Genomic DNA, 13158 nt, shown 5'->3' on the forward strand with positions numbered 1-13158 from the left:
ACTCTCTTGAGTCCCGGGAGAACTGCGAGAGGGAAGAGAGACAAGGGATAAGAAAGAATTAAAAAAAAAAATTAACAGTGCATATGCGATCCAGGGCCACCATTGGAATAAGGTAAAATCTGTGCACCCAGAACATAAGAAATACCTGCATAAAAGTATTAACACACATAGATTAGATCATTTGAAGCTTATATCATGCGCACCAAGCCAAAACAAATAATTTGAAGTCAGACCAACCAAAACAAACAAAAGTCAGTTACCATGGAAGATTATCACAAAATCGCAGGACCCAGACAATCTGAATAGAGTGGGTTCTACGGGTGGAAGAAAGCGCAAAAGCTATTGCCACGATGGAGCAAGTCGGGGAACGCGGGGTAGAGAAGACGCCTCTGAGAGAACCCGAGAACGGAGGGATGCCCTTTCTAAGATCAGCGAATGGAAGCAAATGGGCCTTTCCGCGATGACCAACACGTGTACACGGGGCAGAAAAAAAAAATGGCAATTGCAGAAAACGGCGAGAGAGAGAAGCAAAACGAAAGGCGGAGAATGAAACGGCAGAGAAAGGGATGGCAACGGAAACCGTAGAAAACCCGAACAGGTATTTCCTGTAACCAAACCCGTTGGGTAACGGATTAACGGTTTTCCCACTGTGCAACCACCTTACCCACGAGCCCTAGCCACCCACGGTCTCACCCTCCTCCCACGCCCCAGACCTGCGGCAGCAAGCTTCAATTTGCTGAAGCTCTTCCCATCACCGACCCCACTCCCTCAGCAACCTTCAACCCAAAATCGCAGCAATTTTCAAACTTGCTTCACCAGCAACCCACGGCTGCACAACCCCTTATTTTATATGGGCCAGACCCTGGCCAACCCAGCCTCTGCAACCCCGCGACTTATCCCCCTGCACCTGCAGCTGCTCCACCTTCAACCTGCACTTGTCTTCTAGGCTTAGACTTGCGACAGCTCAAACCACCTCCAGCTGCAAACCGTGACCCATCTTCATCGAATTTCTCAAACCTCAGCGGCGAAATTACACTGAGACGAAGCTTCAGAGATGTAAAAGGGGCTTATTTGCAGCTAGGTCTTAGAACTTATTAAAAAATAATAATAATTAAAGAAAGGGGAAGGAGGGGAAGAGAAGAGTGGGGAGCGGCCAGAAAATAGAGAAGTACGAAGGAGAGGAGACGAACGGCAGGGAGACTAGGGTTCGAAGTTTGAAGTTTGAAGTCTGCACACTGCACAATCTGCATCTCAAGAGGTACGTTTTCTGGAAGAACTCAAAAGCTTTGAAGCGTGCACGGCACCTCAAGACTTTTTGAGTCTCCCCATGCAGTATTAAAGATGGAGTATTAAAGTTGCTAGAAAAAATAATAAGGATTTCATTCTTTCATAAAAAAAATATAAATAATAAATATTTATATTTTTTTGTTAAAGAATGAAAACGGCGTGGGTTCGAGTATGGGTTCGGAACAGATACCCCTATAACTATAACTGAACTTGAAATTGAACAATTTACCCAACGGTTATCTATAACAGTAAAAAACCTGAAATTTGATTCCCGGAACTGAACTATTCGGTTCGGTTATCTGTGGAGATCGGTTTGACGGATTAAATTGTCATCCCTAAGAGAAGGCCAACGATGAAAAATATGTGGACAGCGAGGGCAAAAATCGCCATTTTTCTGTGCAAAGAGTTGAAAAAAAAAACACAGGGAAGACCAATTTAAGGGGCATTTTCGTCCACACACTATTCATAAATAGTGCACCCGAGTTTGGGTTTTAGTATAGGTATAATTTATGAGGTTTATAATATGAACCACTGGTATGAAAGAAAACAATAGTTTCCTGTCTCTTTACGAAATCCTAACTTGTCAATTATTTAATGTTTTTCTCTCACCCCTATTCCTCATTTTGTTAACTGTTCAAGGATATGACTGTTTTCTACGTGTTTACACCTCAAGTACAGGGTCGAGCATGAGGGTAGCTGGAGTAGGCGTCTGCCTAAGGCCTCCAATTTTTAGACAGGTCTAGACAGGGATGGGCGGGAGCTATGCGGGCTCATATGTAAATGCCGGAATCTGAAAATCTTTTGTTGTAGGATTGGCCTTGAGCAAGGAAGAAGAAAACACAATTTTACTTAAAATTATCCCATTATCTATTTTTATAATTGCACGTTTTCTCCATTTTAAATAGTCAACACCATCTTATTTTTATTTTTTTACTTATCTCTTAACTATCACCTTTATGTTTTTTTTATGGGGTTTTATTACATTATTTTAATATCACACCATATAATATATATCTTTATTAAGTACCTAAAAGGCTAAAACTCACCTTTTTTTTTAAATGACATTATTTAATGTTCAAATTAATTAGTTTATATAATATATAATAAATTATTCAAATCCATCTCGTTCGCCTAGGCGCGTATACGAAAATTACTATCATCTTCACTCTAGTATTTTCCCTGGATATAAGATGTTGTCTTTGTAATTCAACCATTCATTCATTTATTGAACGTAATAAGCGACATTGTAACAATAAAAAATGATTGGAATTTGGCGTACTGGGAAGAGATTTTTCTTTCGGTTTGAATTTGTTGAAAAATTAGATTATGTAAACCTAATAAGTGCATTTGCATCTAAAAACGAGAGACGAGTAATGTTTGTATATCTTTCTTTATTCAATATTCATTTTTAAAGATATTTGTTGTAGAAATAAACTTTTTATGTATTTAGAAAGAAAAAAATTTACACATGTCAATGTACAAAGGGTCTGAAGTCAAATAACTTTAGGGCCTCACTTTAAAGACTTGGCTAAGGGCCCCAAATTCTCAGGACCGACCTGCTCAAGTAAAATTTCACTACAGAGATCATTGTGTCACCATTTAATGTCTAAAACATAACTAAAATAACAAGAATACCGAGTTACTATGGTACAAAACCAACAGCATAAAACATTCAACTCATTTTAGACACATCCCTCCAAGGGCAAACTCTATAGCAGACTGTTACTGCCACCAGCTCACTACACATCATAAGACTTGATCACAGAAATATTGAGATAAAAACCTACACCACTCTTCAACTTGATATCCATGATTCAGTGATTCACACATAGCAATAAAACCCAGCGTTCTTGATGTGGTTACTAGCCGTACGCGGGTTCCCCGACTATTATTACATCTGTATCAATGTTGGCCTGGATTATATGGCCATCAGTGCTGCGTCGAACAGTGCCTTTTATTCCCATCAAGCAATGCTCCTTCATTGTATTGGCAACAGAACAAAACCATTTTAAAACACAATTAACTTACCACAAAGCATTTTCATCAAGGGAGGAGGGCAGGTAATAGGATGAACATGTACACAATCGTGCTGCAAACCAGGAGTTGTATTAGTTTTGTTCGTCTTCACCCAACATATACCCTCACAACCACAAAAGCCCCACTGCAGGACCACATTATTTCTTCAAATGCCCAATACTCCGTGTGGTCAGCAACACCAGGAGCATGATGAACGTATTCCACCCAAGGTGGATCAACAAGAATGACATCAAACTTGGTTCCAACAAACTCGGGGGATAGCTCAAACTCTTTGAGGTGACTTATATTCTGACATCTCATCAATTTTTTTTTTTCCATTGTGTTGTATGTATATTTAGTAGTTTCTTCAATGGTAAACTAGTTTTTTTTTTCTCTGTTCTGTTGTTGATTAATGTGTTTGCCTTTTGTCCTTGGTGGTCAATTGACATGGTTGATATTCCCATGTTTTCCATGCAATATTCTGGTTGAATGTATTATATTCGATTCTGTTGCAGCCATATCCTCATTTAAACAGCAAGTCGAAGGTTTACAGGACATTGACCATTCAATTGAGATGTTGGTTGGTTTACTTTGTGCTGTCCCTGTTTGGAGTGAAAAAAAATGTTCAGGTATTTATGCTTTGAATATTTTGTTAGGCAGGTTTAATAAGATCTTGCTTGCTTTTCTTTCTTATTAGTGTTTCGGTGTAAAATTTATTAAGACGCGTATTTTGAGTAATGCAGGTTCAGCAACAGGTTATTGAAGTTATTACCTACATGGCGTCCACTGCAAAGAAGTTTCCCAAGAAATGTGTAGTACTTTGTCTTCTGTGAGTTTTTATTTTAATTTAGATCAGACATCAGGATTGGAGCTTGGTTTGCTTTCTGTCTCTCTTCAGGTTGTTGCTGTGGATGAACATATATGGTTGTCAAATCTAGCTTCTAATGGTGTTATGCACTTTGACAGGTATTAGTGAACGGGTTGCAGATATCAAGACCCGGACCCATGCCATGAAGTGCCTCACTGCTTTTTCTGAAGCCATAGGTCCAGGATTAATTTTTGAAAGAGTAAGTTTAGATGTGATTCTTCTACTAGCCACCATTTTTCTGGATGCCTTCTGTTTTTCCTGAAAGCAAGGATGCTTAATCTTATACCCATGAGCATGCACTATATATTGCTCATTCTCGAATGATTGATTGGTATTTCTGCTCATTGTAGCTTTACAAAATTATGAAAGAACACAAGAACTCTAAGGTTCTCAGCGAGGGAGTATTGTGGATGGTTTCAGCAGTTGAAGACTTTGGTGTCGCACATGTGAAACTTAAGGTTTTTGGATTCTGTTCCGATTTAGCCAATTTTGTTTTCTTTCATCTGTTCCAGTCATCAATTAGTACTTAGTAATTTACATGAAGAGGATCATATGCTTTACAGGAATTGATTGATTTTTGTAAAGAAACTGGACTGCAGTCCAGTGCTGCTGCCACTAGGAACTCTACTATTAAGCTTTTGGGTGCTATACATAAATTTGGTGGTCCAGGTGACTAGTCTTTTTAGTTTGGATGCTCCATACCTCATCTTCATTTCGGCACTTCTAAGATTATCTCTATGTTTCAGATATTAAAGGGTTTCTTACTAATGTTAAACCTGCACTACTCAGTGCACTGGACGCAGAGTATGAAAAGAATCCATTTGAGGTATTCCTTATGATAGTCAAAGTTTGCATACATCAGTCTTTCTTGTTTATTGGCAACTAATGTCTTGTATTATTTTCCAGGGTGCTTCTGTGGTTCTCAAGAGAAGTGTTGGGACAACGGAATCTACTTAATCTGTCTCTTGTTCATTGGCAACTAATGTCTTGTATTATGTTATGTCTGTATGCTGTTTTTAATGGTTGTTTTAAGAAAGTTGTCATTTGTTAGAAGCTATATTGGGTGTGTTAATTTTCCATCTTCCAGGTTCGCTTGGAGTCAAAAGAAGCTGTCAATAAAATTTTAGAAGAAGATAATAAGCGCATCCAGCCAACTGGAACTAACTGGTACAAACAATATATTTATTGTTACCTACAGAATAGTCGCCATTCAATTTCTTGATAACTTGTTTATTGTTTGGCTGCCAGCGGAGTTGTTTGCTGCCTTAAGGGGGCGCTTATATGATAGCAAGTTAGCAACCAAGAACTTGGTCGCTGCAACCTTAACGGTTGTTGGTAATGTTGCATCTGCAATAGGCGCACCAGCTGAAATGTTGAGCAAGGTTTGTTTATATCCAAATTGACAACTACTTATATGAAGCATCTTTTTTGTTGTTTTTAATACAGTTGAACTTTTGCACGAATTGCAGGGCATTCTGTCGGATGTTTTGAAATGTCTAGGAGACAATAAGAAGCATATGAGACAATGCACTTGAACTGCTTTAGACTCATGGCTCTCCGCTGTTCATCTTGATAAAATGGTGACTGTCTTTTATCTCTATTCGTGATTTGAAATTTGAGTCTCATGTCAAGTAGTGTAACAGTATGTTGTTGTAGGCTCCTTGTATTACAGCAGCTATATCAGACACCAAGCTTGGTGCAGAAGGGTGGAAAGATCTTTTCGAGTGGTTGACAAGACAGATTTCTGGGTTAAGTGATTTCTCTGATGCTGCTCATCTTCTGAAACCAGCTTCCTCTGCTTTGACGGTAAATTGTAATTGATTATCATAAGAAATTCTTGTCTTATTTAACCCTGTCCATCCATCAAAGCACACATTGAAAAAATCTTACGATGATGTAAAAAGTTCAAGTACCAGACACACTCCGTGACACAACGGACACACAAATGTGTATGTTATGTGTATATGCTAGTACATATATATACGCTTAAGTTTATTCATATATTACTCGCTTCTGAAATGACTTGGAATCCTTTATAGGATAAATCCTCAGATGTTCGTAAAGCAGCAGAGACATGCGTTTCTGAAATTTTGAGAGTTAGTGGGCATGAAACGGTAAAGCGTGCTAGACAACGTGTTTTCACATTTCGATTGATTGATATCTTCTCATTTATTTGTTTATATTACTGGTTTAGGTTGTGAAGATTTTGAGAGATATTCATGGGCCAACTTTAGCTCTTGTTGAACGATTGAAGCCTCATGGATCTTTTCACCTATGGTGTTTTTGCTTGTAATGCATTAAACTAATTAACTAAATTGAATGGTTTCCTCTTAGAATCTTTTGAGTCAGCCAAAAGCATTTCAAAGGCCGGAAAGTCTGCTTCCAATGGAGTTTTGAAGCATGGAGCCAAAGCTACTTCAGTACGTCCCTCCGGCGTAGTTGATAACTTTTTTTTTTAGACGTTATGATCATATTAATTGATTGTCCATTGAATTGCAAAGAGGACAATTCCCACGAAGGGATCAAATTCAATGCTGTCCGTCCAAGATATAGCTGTCCAGTCACAGGCCTTGATAAATGTTAAAGATTCAGTTAAGGTACATATGACAATAGCATGGAATTTGAACTTGTGTACTAATCTTGAGCCTGCTGATGAATGGGGATTTGAACTGCAGGAGGATAGAGAGCGATTGGCAGCTAAAAAGTTTTAAGTTTGAAGAGCCTCGGATAGAACACTTGTACAGATTTCACAGAACAATTCCTCGAGTTTTTCATTGTCATTGCATTTATGAAAAGTATTTTACTCGTGCATTACATGCAGAATGATATGACGAAGTGCTTTAGAGAGGATGTGCATGGGCGGCTTCTTTCTACAGATTTTAAGAAGCAAGTTGATGGGCTTGAGATATTACACAAGGTATATTTCTGCTAGTCCTAATATCTCAATTTGTATCGAATAAGCCTGCTTATTTTGACCAATGTCTTTGTGCATGCATTCCAGGCGCTTCCAACCATTAAAAAGGAAATTATTCAAGCATTGGATATACTGCTGAGGTGGTTTGTTTTACAATTTTGTTTATCTTTTATGTCTTACCTCAAAAATCATGTCAATATACAAAAAATCATCCAAATTCCAAAATCATATCACCGTTGGATTAAATTTAGTGTTTCTTTGTAAAATCGTATTTGTCCATTTGCTTCACTACTAATTAATGTCATAATGGTTGTGGATTTGTCTAATTTTTTGCAAGGATAGTCTATGAATAATGTGCTAAAATATAAATAATTTAGATCTATAAAACACATTAGGAAGTGAGTCCTCAAAACTGTTGGAAATTTAAGTAGTTTGAGTAGAAATTTCTTTGTCTCACATTGGCCATTCCTAAAAAATTTCATCACTTTATAAGGCTTTGTCCTTTATAGAAAGTGATTGGAGTAATAGACCTTGGAAAATAAAATTGGGCTCACCCTTGGGGTTGGGCTTTGAGGTGCACTAATTAATTGGTAATTAATATATATATATATAATTAATATATAATTAATTTTTATTTGAACAGACTTCATCTGAAAGTCAATAAAAACGCAGAGAGCACTGCACCATATCTGAAGAGATGTCTCCCAACAGTCACATCACATTCTTATACCTGTTGCGAACATGCATAATCCCTCTCTGCATGGCATTTAGAACATAGAAAACATGAATCTCCTTCTATAATCTATAACATTCTTACTGAGAGTACCACAAGGAAATTCGCCATAATCCCTCTATATATACAACCGTCTGCATGACACATTTAGAACATAGAAAACATAAATCTCTTTCTATAATCTATAGCATTCTTATTGAGAGTACCACAAGGAAATTCGTCAGAAGTTAAGTTTTTCGGTGCTGAAATTCTAACTTGATCGTTAAATCCTGGTGAAACAGACATCCGGAGAACTACAAGCATTGAGTAGGGGCGAAATTTATGTTTCAAGGACATTGCGGTACGCAAGCCTCGATCTTCAATATTTCTATTTAATATTAGTTCATTGTTCATATACTGTTTATTTATTAGCATACATTAATTTATCACAAATTGTTGACATATATCCAACAGAAACTAAGTGTCAAAATGTGTATCAAAACATGCGTCCCATATCCTTTACTCTCTTTATTGAAGGAACTCTGATGAGTGTGTTAGGTTCTATAATGGCAGCGTTAGAAGGCTTGGAGTTGTAATTGATATATGCTTACTAATTAAAATAAGAAATATGTTTGAGTAAATTATTGCGGGCGTCATGTTTGCATATGGGCAAAATATTTAGTCCAATCATTTTGAAATTAATATAATCGCTGTAAACGTTTTTCTATTACACCAGCTAGATAGAGCAAAAGATTAAATTTATTTTCTTAAGGATCTCTCACGACGGAAGTCCATGTTAATTTATATAATTTTTTTTAAGGTTAAAAAAGGAAAACTAATGAAAATGGCTTGAATATTTTGAGTTTTAATGATAAGGACAAAATAAAAGGTAAAGTGAATAGTACTATGATTAACTTTTTATTATAAAAATGTGATTTTTCGTTAAAGTGAACAGTATCGTGAGCTTTTTGTTAAAGTTCCCTTGTTTTTATTGCAATTTCAAGTTCATTTCTAACCAACATTAGTACATGTTATTCAGAGTTAAGGAGATAATTTTCAGTTGTGAATTATATTATGGGATGACGAATAAATTGACATTAAACTCACTATTTATAAAAGTCGAACTTAAAATCTCTCACTTATAAATAAATAGAAATAACACTAAAATAACTCATTTACAAATCACAAAAACTCGAATTGACATGCATGTAGGCATAGAGGGACATGTGATCATACTTATCGATGCAAATTTCCACCTTCCTTTGATTGACGAAACTACACCTGTAAAACAATCAACACTTTTGATCAAAGACCAAAAACCTCGCATGCCCACTATAAGATGGGGGAGATGTTTGGTCAAAGGAACTCCAATGCTTAGTCAGAAACTTTAAGAGAATGAATATTTAGTTTTTTTTGTATAGTGGGGGGGGGGGTGTGTGGGGTGTTTCGTCAAAAGAACTCCAATGCTTAGTCAGAAACTTTAAGAGAATGAGTGTTTAGTTTTTATGTATAGCAAAACGAGTAGAGGTGTTTTGAGCAGTCATGGTTCTTTGCTTGCTTTATCTCAACTGCACGTGGTGAATGAGAATGGTCTCTGCTCATTTAATAAAGGCAGTCTTGTGTTTATTGGGAAGTAATCCACGTGTCAGCTCCATGATTTTTAAGATTATTTTTTGCTCCACAATACTCATTCGCAATTTAACGTTTTTCTTTTTCGGAATGTTAGATGATTTACCCACATTTTAATGTTACAAACTTTAGGGTTTATTTAACGTCTGTGCACAGTGATCAGTAACAATAATTAGTTTTCTAGAACTACTTATGCATTTTTATTTTTATTTTTTATGCATTTGTATCAAAATCTTAAACTCTAATGTGAAAAGGTTCTACATGTATGTTCTAACACGGCTTCTCACTGTTAGTTGAAAAAATAAATGAAGAAAACCCCCCAAAGTTTCTCGTTTGTAACGCTTTTGGTGAGTTTCAGATTCAAGGCAACTCCTAAATTTCTAAATTGACGATCGAGGGCAACAAATTTGAAATTAATTTAAGATGTTGATTTAAACTGCTTGTGTTAGAGAGTTGTGTTCGATTGCCTTTTGGAAAAATAAGCCACAAAAACCATAAAATATTCAAATAAACCATCGCCAAATATATTAGAAAGTATATCAACAGATGTGTCAGTCTTTTATGTCCAAATATTTTTGACAAATGCTTTTACATTTATTATGAACGTTTAGATTTTACATCCAAATGTCCTAATTAAGTGTGTTGTGGAGACTTTTAATCATCAAATGACATGAATGATGATGTGAATTATAACTAATATAATAAATAAACAAATAAAGATTAAAACTTAAAAAGAATAACAACAGGGAATTTCTCTCAGACAACAAAAACCCAAGAAGCCTATTTGGCTCGTGTGGATTCGCAGTCAAAGTCTACCAAATCTTTGGAGATTGGGGGATGGAGATCCGCAGCCAAAGTCTACCACATCTTTGGAGAATGGGGGATGGAGATTCCTTTGAATTCCAGTGCTGTGATTAATTACTTTCCGTCACCTCAATTTTTTAGCATAATATTTTATAATATTAACATGAGAATTATACTAAAGAGATGAAATGACGAAGAGTTTATAGAGAGTCATACTTTTAAGTGGAAAACAAATGAAAACTCTGCAAACGTGAACAAGGAGGGAGGAAGCCATTTAGTGAAGTAAGTGATCACAATATACATGTAACATGTTAATAACATGGATTTTTTACAACAAAACTACAAAACAAATAACCATATATGCATGTAAAATGTAAAATGTTTGTCGCATGAATTTTTTACAACAAACTACAAAACAAATAACCATGTGATGTTTGGATGTTAAAATTTCACGAGGGAATTGTAAATGAATGAGGAAGACAAACCATATTTTCATCGCAGATAACATAAATTTTTGGGAATAGTATATATTCATGTTTGGATTTCCTATTAGCCCTTTCTTTTCATGGCATAGGTCATGTCCCATGTTATTCACGGCATCAAAGACAAAGATGAATTTTGTCAAAGGCAATATCGCATAACTTGTTGCTATTGTTGGAGAGTTGCAGACCTAACCGGCAGAAGAGGAAGATGAAGGCTAGATCTAGCTATTTTAACTTCACAAAATTCCTTTATCAAAATAAAAATATTTTATTTGAAGTCATTGCGTCATTTGGAAGTCATCTTAACTTCTAGTTAGAAGTGTCACATGTAAATGGATTCAAGAGCTTATAAAAATGAAAAAATATTTATTAAAATGTTTGTCTCTTGAATTTTATCCCATTAAATAATATATCGTCAAATATATTAGCGAGTATATCATCAACAAATGTGTCAATTTTTTATGTCCAAATATTTTTATTGAGATAACATTCCCTATATTAGTCTAAATAAGTATCTTAGAACAAAGATAAGCATTAAAATTTTTACAAACAAACTAGTGGTTGAAACAAAGTCAACGACCTCCCAATGAAAACAAACTAGTGGTTTACAAACTAACTAGTAGCCCCCAACTCTAGAAGCTATAAGCTATAAGCTAATATGAATGCAACAAACATGATTTTATACTTGGATTATTGTACCTTCCATGATGTGATGTCAAAATAGTAAATGAGTATTAAAAATTAGATAAATTAACGAAAAGTTAAAAAAAATTTAGCTTTAATAAAAAATAACAAATAAAGATATAGTAAATAGTACAAGTAAAAGGTAAAAATGTGATTTTTTGTTAAAAGTAAACAGTACACAAAGTGTTTCGTTAAAACTCCCTTAAAAATTTTGTAACATGATGTTTCCAACATTTTACTTGAAAACTTGACATGACTAAAATATTGTCACTAACATATAAAGGATCAGTTCAACATATTACGTATCTAGCTTCGCTCCATTTGTTTTGGACATGAGAACTCAGAACTAGCAGTTGACATTTTCTAGCTACAACATGATAAACGACTTCACGACTTATGTATTGTGAATATGAATCATATGTTCAAAAAGGAATTATTTTAATTGATAATCCAGATTAAAGTTTGGGTAAGATATAATAGGAATTATTTTTTTGTTTTAGGTGGTAAACAAACATGATCTTGAAAGTTTAGAAGGTGGTATTTGTGCAAGTTTTTTATATTTTATATTAGGGTAAAATGCACAAAACTACCTCAACTATGGATCGAACCACAATCTTATACCTCATGTTTAAAACATGACAATGTCATACCTCAACTTATGATTTTGTTGCAATGTTATCCATCCGTTAACTTTTCTGTTAAATGCTGATGTGACATGAGCGGGGCCCACTATTTTGCTAATTAGAATAAAAAATTAATTAATAAAAAAAATTATTTGTTATTTATTTAACAATTAAAAATTAATTTAAAAAAAACAAAACCTTTATCTTCCTTTTTTCCCCAAAATCTCCCAACGCTCACCATCTTTTCTTCTTTGTATTCACCGAGACGCTGAGCCCCAGAGAATGGCCATCACCAGACCACCACCACAACCATGTCACTCTCTCTTCTTTTCTCCCTCAACGCTCAACTCCCCAGTTTCTCTAACCTCTCACCTTCTCTATACAACAACATAGATGGACTAAACCCTAAACCACCTCACAGTTTTCAGATGAAAATCTGTTAATTCCTGGTCAGATTGGACGAGACTTGGACCACGGATCACTTCCCCTTCATCGTGAGGTTCAGATTCGAGCATGGGAGACTTGAATCTGCCTCGATTTCTCGAGAAACCAAAAGCCTAGTTTTGGGTTGACAACCTCAGGCCGTTCTCATGCCATTATCCGACCATGACTTGGCATAAAAATGGTGCATTTCTACTATTCGATCTGTGATCTTCATTTTGAGATAAATTTCGTGTGTTTTGATAGAGATTTTAGGGTGAACGGAGTAGAAATTTTCCGGCTAGCTGGTGCCTGTTTTATGGGGTGCGTTGGGAGAGAATGGAGAGTTTGAAGGAGAGAGATTGGGATGAGGGGGCCAAAAAATTATTTGTTTATAATTAATATTAATTGTTAAATAAAAATAAAAATTTATTATTAATTCATTAATTTTTTATTCTAATTAGCAAAATAGTGGGCCCCGCACATGCCACGTCAGGATTTAACAGAAAAATTAACATAAAAGTTAACGGAGGTATAATATTGCAACAAAATCATAAGTTGAGGTATGACATTGTCATGTTTTAAATATGAGGTATGAGATTGTGATTCGACCCATAATTGATATAATTTTGTGTAATTTACCATTTATATTAAGATTGCAAAGCCAATCACATTCCAACTTTGCTATCATAAGTAAGTGATTAAGTGACAATTCCACT

The 13158-nt window shown here is 35.5% G+C and overlaps 2 long non-coding RNA genes across 2 annotated transcripts; both read left to right on the plus strand.

Annotated features, from left to right (window-relative positions):
- The first annotated feature begins 4744 nt into the window (after positions 1-4744).
- Positions 4745-5192, plus strand: LOC114825807 (uncharacterized). The gene is made up of 3 exons (XR_011583012.1): positions 4745-4840; positions 4918-4997; positions 5078-5192. It is a non-coding gene; the product is annotated as an uncharacterized lncRNA (long non-coding RNA).
- Positions 5193-5835: 643 nt separating this feature from the next.
- LOC114825808 (uncharacterized) lies at positions 5836-6750 on the plus strand. The gene is made up of 4 exons (XR_003774597.2): positions 5836-5977; positions 6211-6285; positions 6366-6591; positions 6673-6750. It is a non-coding gene; the product is annotated as an uncharacterized lncRNA (long non-coding RNA).
- Positions 6751-13158: the final 6408 nt, after the last annotated feature.

This window comes from Malus domestica, chromosome 07 (assembly GCF_042453785.1).
Source record: "Malus domestica chromosome 07, GDT2T_hap1".
Classification (NCBI taxonomy): domain Eukaryota; kingdom Viridiplantae; phylum Streptophyta; class Magnoliopsida; order Rosales; family Rosaceae; genus Malus; species Malus domestica.